The sequence below is a fragment of the Pleurodeles waltl genome, chromosome 7 (assembly GCF_031143425.1).
Source record: "Pleurodeles waltl isolate 20211129_DDA chromosome 7, aPleWal1.hap1.20221129, whole genome shotgun sequence".
Lineage (NCBI taxonomy): Eukaryota > Metazoa > Chordata > Amphibia > Caudata > Salamandridae > Pleurodeles > Pleurodeles waltl.
In genome coordinates, this window is record NC_090446.1 from 1,310,044,529 (window position 1) to 1,310,059,868 (window position 15,340).

Here is a 15,340-nt window from a genome sequence, read left to right on the forward strand (position 1 = left end):
TGTAGTTGTGCCATCAGCTGTGGGACACTGCTATTCCTCAGGACAAAGGCATGATGCACCGACCCAGGATACTTGGCAGTGACATGGGAGATGTACTGGTCAGCAAGGCACACCATCTGGACATTGAGTGAATGTAAACTCTTCGGATTGCTGTACACTTGTTCACTGGTCCTGGGGGGGGTGGGGGAACTAAGGAAATATGGGTCCCATCAATGGCCCCAATTACATGTGGTGTATGTCCCATTGCATAGAATTCAGCCTTCACAGCGGGTAAATCATCTACCTGGAGGAATGCGATGTAGCTGCACATGCGTTTGAGCAAGGCTGCCAAAACCCTTGCAAGCACAATAGAGAACATTAGCTGTGACATTCCTGCAGCCATTCCTGCAGAAAGAGCCAGTTGCCAGGAAATGGAGCACTGAGAGTACCTGCACAAGACGGGGTATTACTGTGGTGCAACAGATAGCAGGTAGCACATCAGGCTCCAATTGTGCACACAGCTCTGTGATTGAGGCCCTGTACAGACGATAGGTGAGTATGATGTGCCTGTCCTCCAATGTGGCCAAATCCACAAGGGGTCTGTACACGGGTTCTTGCCTCCTTATCCTATTCCTCTGCAGTGGTTGGTACCTAAGGGACCCAAAAGTAAGAAGGGAGTGACTACAGGAACCATGAACACACTACAGCAGTGTACACAGAGCATGCTTGTATGTTGGACATTGGAATTGTATAAGTGAAAACATTCAATGACGCACTTATCAATCTGTACATGTGTACCAGCATTAGAAAATGGCACCCACCTGTTCTGTATTCAGGGACAGGTGGAAGTGACCTAACTCCACTGGTGTTTGCATCATGGCGGGAGGCAGTCTGCACCGCCTTGCAATTCCTCATTGGCTAACATAGCCCTCTATGGAATATCGGAACCAATGATGATCAACGCAGACGTGACTGCCATTTCTTTCTATCACATCACTAGATTCCTGACTTTCCACAGGATGACATCTCCACTGCATGTGCTTCTGTGACCTGCGTCTGGAACCTGCCATGCTCATGTAACAGGGGAAAGGGCCCCAGCCTTCACGTCGGAGGAGTTGGAGTGGCTCGTAGATGGGGTCCTACCCCTGTATGGGCACTTGTATGGGTCTCCAGACCAACAGGTGAGTACCATGGGTACGTTGCATGCAACATGGCTGCATGGAGATGTGTGTGTGTGCTGGCAGTGCATCATATGGTGGTATGGCTGGTGGCAGCACTAATTCAGAGGTACTGTATGTGTCTGATGAAGGGATAATGCATTTTGTAGGCCATATGTGTGACAGGCTGGTTTGTCTGGTTAATGTTGTCCCACTATTTGTGTTACCTCTTCAGGTCAGTGCCCATCATAAGAAGGGGTTGTGGCCTGCCATCGCCAAGGACATGCGGACCCTGGGGGTCTACAGCAGGCGGACCACCCACTGCAGGAAACGTTGGGAGAACCTGAGATGCTGGGCCCAGAAGACCGCAGAGGCCCAGCTGGGGATGGCCTCCCAACGAGGGAGGGGAGCCTGTCTGAACGTGACCCCTCTGATGGCCTGCATACTAGCGGTGGCCTACACAGAGCTGGATGGGCACTTAAGATCATCACAGCAGCCTCTAGAGGGTAACTGCAGTGTGTTTGACAACCATCTCTGTTGCCTGGCATGGCATGTGGGTGCATGGTACTAGTCAGTGGATGCACCAATATGCCAGTTTAGACATTGCATTGTGGTCCAGCTTAGGTTAATAGGGTGAAATGCATGTTTTTGAAAGCTAGGTAGGTGGATTCCCATGGCAGACTTGGCTTAGCTCGTCCTAGTTGGTGAGTAGCTGGCAGTGTTTGGCTCCTACCTGCTGTGGTACTTAGCCAATTGTATGCCAGTATGGTCCATACTGCCCAGTCTCAGTGTGTGACAGTGATGTGTATGCCATTTGTGCTCTTGGTGCTGTGATTGAATTGACCCTGTGCTCCCTTTCTTCCCACCTCTCCTTTTGTCATCCTGTCCATGTGTGCGTTAGCATCATCTGGCAAAGGAGCAAGGGCACCAGCGAGTGAGGGGGCAGCAGCTCATGGGACCCAGGAGGCAGAGTTCATTGATGCCCAGAGGACCAGTGGGATAAAGGGTGAGGAGAGAACCATGGCAGGGACAGGAGGTGATACCACTGACTCTGATTCCTCCTCTGATGGGAGCTCCCTGGTGGTGGCGTACCACTCTGGGACCACCCCAGCTACAGGTTCTACCACCACTCCCATACCAGCACCGCCCTCCCAGTAGCTCCCCACTGAGTTGCCCGTGCCCGCTTATCCAGGAGTTTGGGCATCTCCTTCACCGCAGTCATCTCAGGCCCTGCCCGAGTCAGTCCTGCTGCCCTCAGTGAGGAGGCTATTGACCTGCTGAGATCCATCTCTGGAGGGCAGTCAACAATTATGAATCCCATTTAGGGGCTGGCATCCCTTCCTGGAGGGCATTCACAGTGGACTGGTGGCCCTACAGAGATCGTTTCAGGCTCTGGCCTCTTCACTGAAGGCAGCCAGTGTTCCTGTTTCATCTGTCCCCCCTCCAACTACCAGCCTCCTCACCCCCAACCCATCCGATACACACATTCTGACAAGCATGCACCCAAAACAACACACAAGACTCACACAGACAAACACAGGCAGCAGATTTCAGTCCACAAGCACTCACACAGCCAACACCCAGATGCACACATATCATCCACTGACTCCACTGTCTCCCCTACTCCTCCTCCCTCACAGTCACATCCTCACTCACAACTGCATGCACTGCATCAACAGTCCCTGAACCTGCCACCCTCACTGCCTTGCCCAGTCACCACAACAGCAGACCCACAGACATGCACCCCACAGACCACATGAGCAGTTCACCACCACCACCACTTCATGCATCACACCCACCTCACTTGCAGACACCACCACAACTTCCATCCACACGTAATGTTTGTCCTCCCTCACCCTGTCTGACCCCCCTCCACAGACACAGAAATGGTCACACTCAGACCCCCAACAGCCATCCACCTCACACACACACACTGTCCATGCACCTGCACCCAAGTCCAGCACACCTCCTCCTCCTACAACCACTCCCCCTCTACCTCCACTCCCATCCCTCCTTCCACATCCCACCCCCTTGGCCCTAAGAAGCTTTTACTTGCCCGCCTTGACATCTTCCCTTCCCCTCCTCCCCTCCTGGCTGTAAGAAAAAATGTCCCACACCCCAGCCCAGTACCTCGAGCACCCAGTCCGACACTGTTCCACCCCCAAAGTCTCCAGCTGCCACTAAGGGGCTTATGAGTGCGATGCTAGTCCCCTGCACCAAGGACACTCCTCCCCCATTGAGTGCCACGGAGGATGTCAGCTCCAGTTCGTCATCTTCTGAGTGGGGGCTGAGTGGCAGACCCCAGAGGATCAGTACCATCTTTATCCCTATCTGCCACCATCAGTTCCATCAGCACCTTCCCTATAGCTCCCCACCCAGTTGGCAGGGCCTGCGTTCCTAAGAGAGGGAAAGTCTCCTTTGCTCCAGGCACCTCAGCCCCTGCCTCTGTCAAACCCACTGCACAGAGTGAGGAGACTATCGACCTCTGAGGTCCATCTCTATGAGTCAGACTGCCATTCTGAATGTCATCCAGGGGCAAGGCAGCCATCTGCAGCAGATGGTGGCATACCTGGAAGGCATTTATAATGCTATGTCTGGCCTACATAGATCCTTTCAGGCTCTGGTCTCTTCCCTCTCTGCAGCCTCCCATCCCCCTCAGCTGGTGTCCCTCCCCAGGCCCTTCCCCATACCAATACCCTGTTCCCTCACTCGCCCAAAGCACACACACACACATTTCCACTCACACACCCATACAGACCCAAGCAGCACATCCACACATAGGCAGAAACACAAGAAAAAACACAGGCATTCATCCAAACACACTGACACCATACCCACCATTACATACTCCATTACATGCATTACATCCACACCCATCACAGACAACCCAACATCCACTTACACACACAACTCCCCCACCACATCAACACACAGCAAAGACACTACACACACATGCACACAATATACCCACCACCACTTCCAATATTGACAACACCACACCACAAGCACCTGCTGTCAGTCACAACTATTCACACCACACACAACCACACCCGCAGTTACCACCACAGCAATATCCACCACACCAACTCCCACCACTTCCGCATTAGCAAGCACCACTGACACCACATACAGCTCATATACACCCAAAAAACACAGACACACACAAGCAAGCATCCAACACACCCCACCTTTAATTGACACACCCATACATGCTGAACATTCACCAGGCACTTCTGTACCTACAACACTCTCAGGCAGATCAGTCACAATCACTCCCTCTCCTTCCAAAACCACACCCCTTCCTAAACCCACACCTACGTTCCCTGTGGAGGACCCATCCTTTTACCTGACCCTGAACCCTTCCAAACCTCCTACCCCAAGTATAAATAAGGATCCCACCCCTCCTACACCCAAGACCACCACTCCCACCTCCAAACCCACCTCTAGTATCCCTGCATCCTTCCAGGTCCACAACTACCCCTTCCAAGAGACCCCCTCCCAAGCGTCGACCCACCTCTTCCTCTATCAAACCCACACTTTCCCATCCTAGGTCCACCGTCCCCACAACTAAATGTCCCCCACTCTATAATGTCCCAGAGGTGCCTGCCCTGCCCAATGGATGCTCCTTTGTGAGAAGGTTACCTGGCATTGTCTGAAGAGGCATGTTTGGCGGCACAGCACTGTGCACAACATATAGAAATGGATGGACCATTGGCCTTTGTTTTGTTTTTTGGACAATCTTTGGTGTCTAATGTTTTTTTTCCTCCTCTTGAACACCTTGGTCCTTGTTTTACTTTCCCCTAGCTACTTCTGTGAATATCCAAATGTTTTAATATTGTTAATGTGACACAATTTCATTGGGTCTACTTACTAATGGTATGTTATGCTCCTCATATGTTTCTGGTGTACTTTGTTATGTACATGCACATATTGTGGTGGAATGGGCTTTTCTGGACAAGCAATCATCATGGTGGTGAGCACTTGCCCCATCTAATTTCTGTTTTATGTGACATTGGGGTGTGGGACTGAAGGTGTGTTATTTTTACCCTTAATGGTGATCAATGGCCCCAGGTTTTTATATATGGTTTTTGTGACCAGTACAGGACTTACATAGGTTAAGGGACACTGTTGCATCAATGTATATGTGTAATCTATTCAAATGTAAAGTGTTCAGCTAGTTTTGCTCATTTTACACACTCATTGGGGTTGCACTTCTCCCTATGATGGATGTTGGATATGTGTTGACTGTGTGCAAGTTAGTCATTTCTTTCTCCACACCTGTTCGGTGGTTGGTTGTCATGGCTTATTGTCTTCTTTTCGCGACATGTGTCCCTGACATGTGTTTCGGGTGGGGCTTACACCTACTTTAGTTGTATGTGAGGAATGCAGTTACTGACTTGTTTGTTCAAATGTCTTGCACTTCCACATAGTACACATATACATGGCACTTGGTAATGCTAGTGTATGTCCTGGCTATACCTTGAGCCTGATTACAGACATGTTTAGGGGCATGGGCAAAGTGGTCTGTGGCCCAGGGACCCAAACTTTCAGGGGTCCCACTGATTGTAAGGCGCCTGTTTTGCAGGGGGTATTTCCATTGTGGGGTTGCATTATTTCTTAGGGGTGTTGTTAAGGACAGCATTTTCTAAATGTGATTGTTTGATGTGCCTATGTGTGAAGGTCTAGTGCAGTACTGTAGCATAGAAGGTGTGTTGATTTAGTGCTACATCCCGACTGAGGTTTGTTGTCTATCATTACTGAACTCAGCCTGTGTGGAGTTTGAGGGTGTCAAAGTGAGTATTTGCTATGATGTTAGAGTGGACCTGCTGTTGTGTTAGTGTATTGTGAACAAACATCCCTATTCTTGTCCCTGTTTCAGGCACACATTTTGATATTGGGGGAGTATCCCTGTGCTGTGTCAGTGAGCTGGCCAAGGCGGGCAACACAGAGGTGACTTAGGAGCAAACATTGTTGGCTGTTCCGGACAGGGACACATTTTTTTTTTTTGTCCGAAGGCCATCATGGACCTTACGTTGCACCTGTCTGTGCGTTTGTGAAGTGTAAAGCAAATGTAAACGGGTGATATGAGGACTTACAGTCACTTCCGTCCATGACGGCGTGGGTTTTGGCGGTCATCCAGCAGCAGCAGCAGCAGGACAGGTACTATCAGCTCCATGATGTCAGGGTACATGTACGGGTAAGTGAAAGTGAGTTTCTGCCTTTTATCCCTCTGTATCCACCAGCTCAGGTGCTCTCTTTGGCCTCCACAGTCACATCTGCTGTAACGTGCATCATGATTGGACTGGCAGTGGGACTGGTGGTCCGCCCTCAGACAGACGTATTGGCCTGACCGCCACCATCGCGGTCTGTATTTCCTGGCAGTGACGGCGGTAGTCTTTCCTATGTGCACCCACTTAACTTGTGATTGGGTGGGTGGACCGCCTATTTGGCGGTCAGGGAGAACAACGCCGTTTCCACGGCAGCGACCTTACCACCAAACTCGTAATTGGTCCCTATTTCTTCTAGCAAAGTGCTGTTTTTTTTTTTTTAGCAAGGAGATTGGTGTTTACAAACTACTCTTACTCTGCTGTCAGAGAAAGAAAGGTAAAGTGACTTATTTGACAATCTTGCTGCTGTACAGATGTATGAAAAGAAATAGGATGTCATTTTTTGCAACACAGTTAAAATGTACATTCCTGTTAATGAACTGTATACATTCAGCAATTAGGAAAGCATAAATGTACCACTTTTTTTGTAACTCTGAATTGTGATGGAAACAAAACAATTTAATAGGATCAAAACAAATCAAGACACTTTACTCGGTGGTGCACAAATAATGAATATTCACTGAAACCTGATTTCCACACATTATCAATTGTGTATAATATAGGTTTATCATTCAAAATGTAAGCCTGTCCAAATGTAGTGGTCATTTCAATGGACAACGTAAGATCTGTAAATGACAGTGCTGTACCACACGATGCATTAGTTACATTTAAAAAAAAAAAAAAAAAAAAAAAATCGCCCACTCATGTTCATTAAAGCTAGGTAGGTCACGAAAGTTTGTAATTCTAAAAAGTGGGTTCTGCTTCTAAAACGTTTGGGAACCACTGTTTTAAAGGCATTTCACATTGACTTAACATTTGGAAACTTAACTTCCACAGCCAAGGCCTCCCTTGGCTCCCAAAGCGCCATGTCCTGAAATCTATGCGCAGTTAAAAGAACCTTCATCTTCAAACATGAAATTATTAGCGACACCGAGAATGAAAATATTTGTGTGTCAGGTATAGATGTTGATCAGGTTAACCACACAGCTTACCCATGCCAAAGGGTGGGTCTGCGTGTCATAATAGGATACTTTTGTACTTACTAACACAACATAACTTGCAGGTAGCAATCTTAAATGATAGTGAAGACTGGTTATATACATACATATATACATACGCATTCTGTCAATAAAGGACCATTTTAGCCTATGCGGGATCCCGGACATCAGAAAAGGTATTTATAGATTTTAATTAGAAGTATGTTGTCCATGGTGGACTCGTCAGGGATCCACCATGTTTGTTCTGCCACCACAAGGCTGCATTGCCAGCAAAGGGTAATGCCTGACAACATGGTGGACCAGTACTGCATTATTGATGTCCCCATCCAAATGGAGCATAATGTGTGTCACCCTTGTAAGGATATTCAACAAATAATATACAACGCATATATAAATAAATAAAAAATAAGGTAAATAAATAGGAAATATTTTGGAAATCATACTTTTTTGCCTAAATGTTTTTACAGATGTCAATAACAGTTTATACATTTTGGAAAAAATAATTTCAAATAAAAGCAAATTATAGTTTTTATGTAAAATGTAATATATGTATGTTAGTTTGTATGGGCTAAAATAATTAGATGTTTAAATAGTCCCAACACCCGTAGGTAAACATACAATATTGACACATTGCATTCACATGTTTCAGAAATGTCTGTCCACCAGCCTGGGGAAAATGGAGAAGGCTATGGCAATGGAATGAAAGGGTGTACAAAACACATTCCAATCTGAAAATCATGCAGAAAAGGCCGACCATTAGGAAGTACAGGCTGAACCTTGACCACGGGATCCTTAAAACTATAATTTGAAAATGAACTATTGCCCAACATAAGAATTTAGGGCCTGATTACGATGTGGGCAGATGGGATACTCTATTACAAACGTGACGGATATCCCACCTGCCGAATTAAAAGTTCCATTATATCCTTTGGAACTTGTAATACGGCAGGTGTGATGTCTGTCACGTTTGTGACGGAGTGTCCCATCTGCCAAGATCATAATCAGGCTCTCAGACTGCTATCCCACCTATTATGAAGATTATGGCAGTGCTACATTTCTGTGCTACTGTCCCCTTTCAGTACACAGTTAGCGACTCAAACGGGATGTCGCAGCCAACTTTTTCAGCTGTCCTTGGCCAGGTCCTGAATGTTATGTCCATGGGCAGTAGGCTTGCATTGTAGACTCTTCTAGTCTTCACCCATGACTCACTAGTGCTATGCAACAGCTCCATGCCACAACAGTTGGCAGACCTTGCACTAAAGAAGACATCACTTGTTAGGCAGTGTTACATTTGTGTTGATGTGATATGTTTTAGGAAGGCTTGGTCCTTCCAGACATAATTTCACCTATGTTTGTTTTGTGATTCTATTTTATAGAGAACTCAGCTTATCCTAGCAGTTTTATTGAGGCCATGTGTGAACAAGGTGGCCTGTGGAATGTGTTTGGGCTCTTGGTGGCCCTTCCGGTGCATAGATAGGATTAGAGGGGCCCTCCTCCATTTTATTGAGAAGGTTTGCAAAATAGTTGTGTTATGTTGTTTGCTTCACATCACTGCCCTGTGGAGAAACACACCCATTATCCCGGATGATGATTACCAGTAGGAAACTTGAGGTGATGTTGAGATGCGTCAGCAAGATGGCAGTGGTAAGGATGAAGGCAGAGACATCAGTCGTGAACACACTGAAAACATCTTTGCCAGATGGCAAGTGACCTAATATGGGCAGATCCTCATTTAGAATGTAAGCTACTAATCCACTAATTATTTTTCAGGTTGCTTTTTGCAATTATATTTAAAGTGTATTTCTTCCATGGAAATTGTTTGATGAAAGTACAACAGTATATTATTTGACATATAATGATGAGCATAGTATGCAAAATTGTATTTGTTACAGCTCTTCACGTTAGAAAAAAGGTTATGTATTGAATCGAAAATGAAAGAGTTTGTCACAAACCTATTAATATGTCTGCTTAATGCTTCCTAGGTCATGTAATCCTATCATCTGTGGGGCCACCAGGAAGTCAATGGAGGGTAATTTGGAGACTTACCCAGATACTAGTGATAGGGATGAAGCCTCTTATAGGGCTGCCTAGCAACCCAATGTTTACAGGAGATAACTGTCTTTTAATGGGGCGCCATAGTTCAGCAGCATTCAGCAGGTTTTCATTGATTTTCTTCTTTCCTTACTTTTTTTTTTTTTTTTTAAATAAAGTCCCTGTACCCACCTCACAAAGGGGAGCCTGCATGTCAAGAAAGGAGCGGCTGGGCTCCCTTTTTTATTTTTTATTTACCACATACCCTTTTTTTTTGTTTTTTTGTTTGTTTTTTTTAACATCCTAGATGCTCATCACACTATTAATGCTGACCACCTGCTCTTTCCACCGGTGGGCTATATTAACCCCAATGTGGTGCATCAGCACCAAATAAAACCTCTGGATGCTAAGCGCTGTTGCTCTCCTTATTTTCCTTGTAGAATTGCTTATCAACCGACCATTTCCAGGAAGTGAAATGGCTCCTACTTAGGCACCATCTGTTAACAACTTTTGGCTTTTTTTTAAATTAATTTTATTTGTTCTGTCTCACTGGTATTTCAATTATTTTTCATTTCCCATGGGCCAACTCACAAGGGTAGCCTTTGTGTCAAGGGAGGAGCGACTGGGCTCTCGTTTACTTTATCCTGCCCTCATTTAACACATTAGGCACTTATGTCATTCATGCAGACCAAGGACCCTCTCAACTGGCTGGCTATACTAACATCAATCTAAATCCTTCAGACAACACTGATCCTTACAACTTAAATCCCCACACAGATATCTGTCCTGGGTGCACTGATACCTGTCTCCTTGATCCGCCGTACTCACTTGAAAACCAACACGCTTTCATTGACCAACAACAGACACTTGAGCAAGCTTAACCATCCTATTGGTTATCTTATCAATGTGTGGACTCTCACTAAATACAAATGTGAAATTAGTACCTTCTTGAAAACCTATGTCCCAGACTTTCTATTTCTTCTAGAGACCTGACTTACTGCCTCAGAAGGCCTTCACAGTGTATTAGCCACACTGGCTGATTATCACATCTTTAGGAAAGACCGTAAAGAGGAAAAAAGGGGAGGTACTCCTTATCAAATATGGCTCTTTCCAGCACAGAGGGTATCTTGATCTGTATAAAAATCAATCAGACTACCTCTTTGGCTGGTGCTCTGTTTTATCATCCCCCGGGTCCTAGAACAACCTGCATTAATGACATTGGTACCTTCTTGTGTTGTTTGCCACTTTAGCTATTCCTAAGCCTCTTAAAGTGCATACGAGTACTGGCAATTCTACTGTTAAACAACCGAAAAATGTTTCCAGAATATTTGTCTTTAACTTTCATGTCTCTATTTTGAAGGTCTTGTCTTCAAACTTGTTGCTTTTCGAATTGTTGATATTATGCACTCTTGCCTGGTCTACCAAGAGTGAACGTGTGTCATTTTCATTGTGTGACACCACCACCCCATTTGACTGGGTTCATCATAGTTGTATGTTTAAGTCTTTTTATATTGTCTTTGTGCATTAGTCATGTCATTTTTCTATTTTTCACTTCTCTTTGCCATACCCCTTCTCTTTTCCCTTTTCTTTGTTCTTGTATTTGTATATGGCATATGTCTTTATTTATTACCTGCTTGGTTTACAAAATGGGTTCATATTTAACTGGTTCTGAAGTTGATTTAAGGCCTCATTATGAGTGTGCGGTCCAAGAACTGCCACACTTTCATAATGGTCAGATCACTGTCCCTTCCAGGATCACACATCAGCCCGGCAGGAACATTGTAATATGCTTGGGGGGGTCACCGGCATGGCAGTGGCATCCTCCCCACGGCTTTGGCAGTCCTGTGGTAGGACCACCAAAGTCATATTCAAGCCCTTAGGGTGTAATCTCTTTATATATTTTTATGTTTACTGTTATGCTCGGCTTACTATTATGCTCTGAAAATAATTTAATGGGATGTTAAAGGTCTTCATTCCTTAGTAAAGCAACAGAGTTCTGGATCAGTTATCTGATACTTAAGGCTAAGATAATACAGGAGACACATTTAGAGTCTTCCCTACTCCAGTTTCTAAAAAGAAAAACGAATACATTATTTTTGTTCTAAGAGCCTTGGCATTAATCGATTTGTCACGATAATGAAGGAAGACAGGTAATAGTGAAGTTGCTTATAGATATAATTTCTTTCACAATTATCTGACTGAAAATGATAATACATTTTGTGTGGAACATCGTGCAAATTATTTAATTAGCCCTCACCCCCCTTATCACTACCCACCACTGCACCCTCAGGTCATCTTCACAACCTTTTACCTCTACCCACCCCTGAACATTCAATGTCCCCCCTCAACTCCCTTTATCTCTTTCCACCCTTGAGCCCTCAAGTCACCCTTGCCTCCTTTACATCTACCCACATTGCGCATAATTCAAGCCTCAGATCACACACCTCCGTAACCTCTACCTACTGCTGAGCCCTCAAGTCACCACATCCCTTAACCTCTATTCACCCTTGAGCCCTCAAGGCACCCTTACCTGCCTTTACCTACCACTGAACCCCATCACCCTCGCCCCCTTTACCTCTTCCTATCCTTGAGTCCTCAAGTAACCCCCACCATCCTTTACCCACCCCAGAGCCCTCAAGTCAGCATCACACCTTCACCCCATTTTACCTCTAGCCATCCTGAGACCTCAGGTTACCCTTGCCTTCCTTAACCTCTACGAAACCCTGAACCCTCAAGTCATTCTCAACTCCCCTTACCACTACCCACTCATGAACCCTCAAGTCACTCTCACCCCTTTTTACCTTTAACCACCCCTGAGCCTCAGTTCACCCTCATCTCCCTTTATCTATACCCACTCTCAACATCCTTTATCTCAATCCACCCTTCAGCCCTCAAATAACCTTCACCTCCATTTATATCTACCCACCCCGAAGCCTCATGTTACCCTGGCTAGCCTCTACTTCTCCACACACCTGAATTTCCAAGTCACCCTCACCTCTCTTCTCCTTACCTATTCACCTGAACCACAGAGTCACACTTATCTCCCTTCACCTCGACCCATCCCTAAGTACTAAAGTCACATTTTTGAATAACATTAAAAATATGCAATTTATAAGTAATGGTTACATGTGTGGTAAAGTACTGCGTTGTAAGGGCACAAATTCTTACTTGCTTGGTACTTATCTGCGTGGCAAAGGTCCTGTATGCTATAGGCTGCGAGATAAATATTGATTTATTCTCAGACAGAACACAAATGTTTTGAGGCACTCCCGATTATTTTATAGCCTCCAGTATGTTTGACATGCAATTTATTTGAAAGTTTGCCTCCCCCCACACCCTATACTTTAGTTCTCCACTGAGACAGGACAGGCGCTGTAACTTGTGAGGCATTTTGTTTACTTAGAGATCACCCATTGCTTACCATTTGATTGGATTCATGGTCACTCATTTCCTTGCTTCTCTTTGGTCATCAAGTGTTGGCTTTACTTCCTCTATGCTCAATTGTCCCACCTTGGAACATGGCCCAAGTAGTGCTTAATTTGGCCGATGTGCTTACACTGCTCACTACTTTCACTGGTACATTTTATAGGTTGAATCCTACCAGACAGTTCAGTCGTCTGCTTTGCTAAAGACCTTTTGGGGACAATCTGATCGCTTCCCTGGGAATGCATTCTGCCCATTGCTTATCATTGGCTTTGTGTTTTGTAACTCAGAGTCGCTTGCTTTTTATTTGCTGTCTTTAATATTTTAGGTTATCCAGCTTTGGTTATTTTCTCCCATGGAGCACTGACTGTTTACTGTATTCTTCCACAACAGGTCTGCAAACAGGCCTTTAAATTTTGTTCTTATCTTGTAACATTTGCTGTGCATTACAAGGCAGGCGTTAATCACCAGGCTCTGTCTTGAGAGGGAGCTCAGTGTTTACTTTCCTTTCTTTGACTTCAAAGTGAGAGGATGAGACTGACAATCTGAGGGTGTGATAGGAAATGCTTTTATCTAGCACACAGCACAATTTAAATGCCTGTAAATGAACTGTGCAAATATTTCAGAATTAGGATAGGTCAAATGAAGCACATTTTTTGTAATTCTAAAGTGTGCTGAAAATAAATATTTTAATACGATCACAACAAATCAGTACACTACATAATGCCACTTCCACACATTATCGTTTGTGCATTTTATAGTTTCATGAGTAAAACTGCATGTCTGTGCAAATGTAATGGTAATTTCAACATGGATAAAACACATTGGCAAAATCAAAAGCTCTTGCATAGGCGAGACTCATAGGCTTTTACCAATGCTTGTTTCTTCCTCCCTCCTACATTGTTGCTTGCCCTATGTTCCACCCTCCTCTTGCATTGTGGCAGACTGGACAGTCTGTCCCTCCCCCATTGTTGCTTGCCCCATTTACCTCCACACCGCCTACTCTTCTGTCTGACCAGAAAAAAGTGCCAAAAAAGGCATGCCAACAGGTGTCAAGATTTTACAAAGATGCAAACAGCACAGCGCTCCATGTTCTGCATGGCCTTTTCTGGGCTGTCTTGATGTAGGGCCAAAATGGCAAGCCTAAGCTCGGAGGTAGGATAATTAAACTTTTGTTTGTCATGGAAAAGAATAATCTAATGCAAAAAAAACAGATCACTGCCGCTTGCATTCAGACCTGACCAAATAAGTGTTTTATTTTTTGTACCTTTCGGCCACACTGCTATCCAAAATGGTTAAAAGAAATTGACATGGCTAACAGCTCTCATAGGTGAGACCAATTGGCTATGCCAATTCTTGCTTCTTTCACATCAGTATTTGGTAATAAGTTTAATTAGAAGTACTCCCTTTAAATAAATTGTCTTTTAAGATCCAGGATTGTCCTGGAAACCATAGAAAATCCAATACCTAATCTTACAGTTAAATTTCAGTGAAATATCCAGTTAAACTAAATCTTGACGAAGTATTAAAAAGTAGAACTTTTAGATAGAACCTAATTTTCCTAATCTGGTGTGGTTGTCTTGAGTCTATAAAAATGATGTTAGTTCCTTTAAATGTAGGCACACTTTCTGTGATGCCTATAAATACCCCAATTTCGTTTAAAAAAATGAGAATCACAATTGCCTACTGTTTTGTGGAATAAAAATAAATTATATATCTCAATATCTAAATTAAAACTCAATAACGGTAGTGGATGTGTTAATTTCCCTTGGACATGTCATAAAGTCTTTATTTTGAAACAGTCTTATCAGAAAGACAAAAACCTGTGTGCCCCTTATGGGAAGATGTTTAAAAATCCCTTTTTGAATATTTCTTGTTCATGAAATTTTCGTCTTTCTAAAGAAAATCTTCTTTGTCTTTATCAGTTTTAAATTAAATATCTCTAAATTAATAACACCTTTAAGACTTCCTAGTACCAACAAAAGATTTATTTTCCTTAACTCTCCTATTTGGCATAACAAGCACATTTTGATAAAGAATAGATTAGTCTTTTTGAACACATGGAGAGATAAGGGGTTATTATGGGTTCACCAACTTAATTCTAATGATAATGTAATCTCTTTTGAAGTTGCTCAATGTTCTTTTGACTTTCTAAAATCATGTAGGAAGAAATAGATATTATTAGCAAGTTAACAAATGCACTTAATAAACTACTGGATAATAATCTGTTTGATTCTGTAATTGACAAACTTTTGAGTGTCTTATTCTCTTACGTGAAAACCTCAGATATTTACAATCAGTTAAAAAATGTCATTGAGGAAAGTCAAAAATCAAAAATTGAATTACTCTGAGAGCATGTTTTCAAATCATAAAGTGTATAACTCCTCTTGTACTGCCAGTGCAACACAAACTTTATTTCTATTGA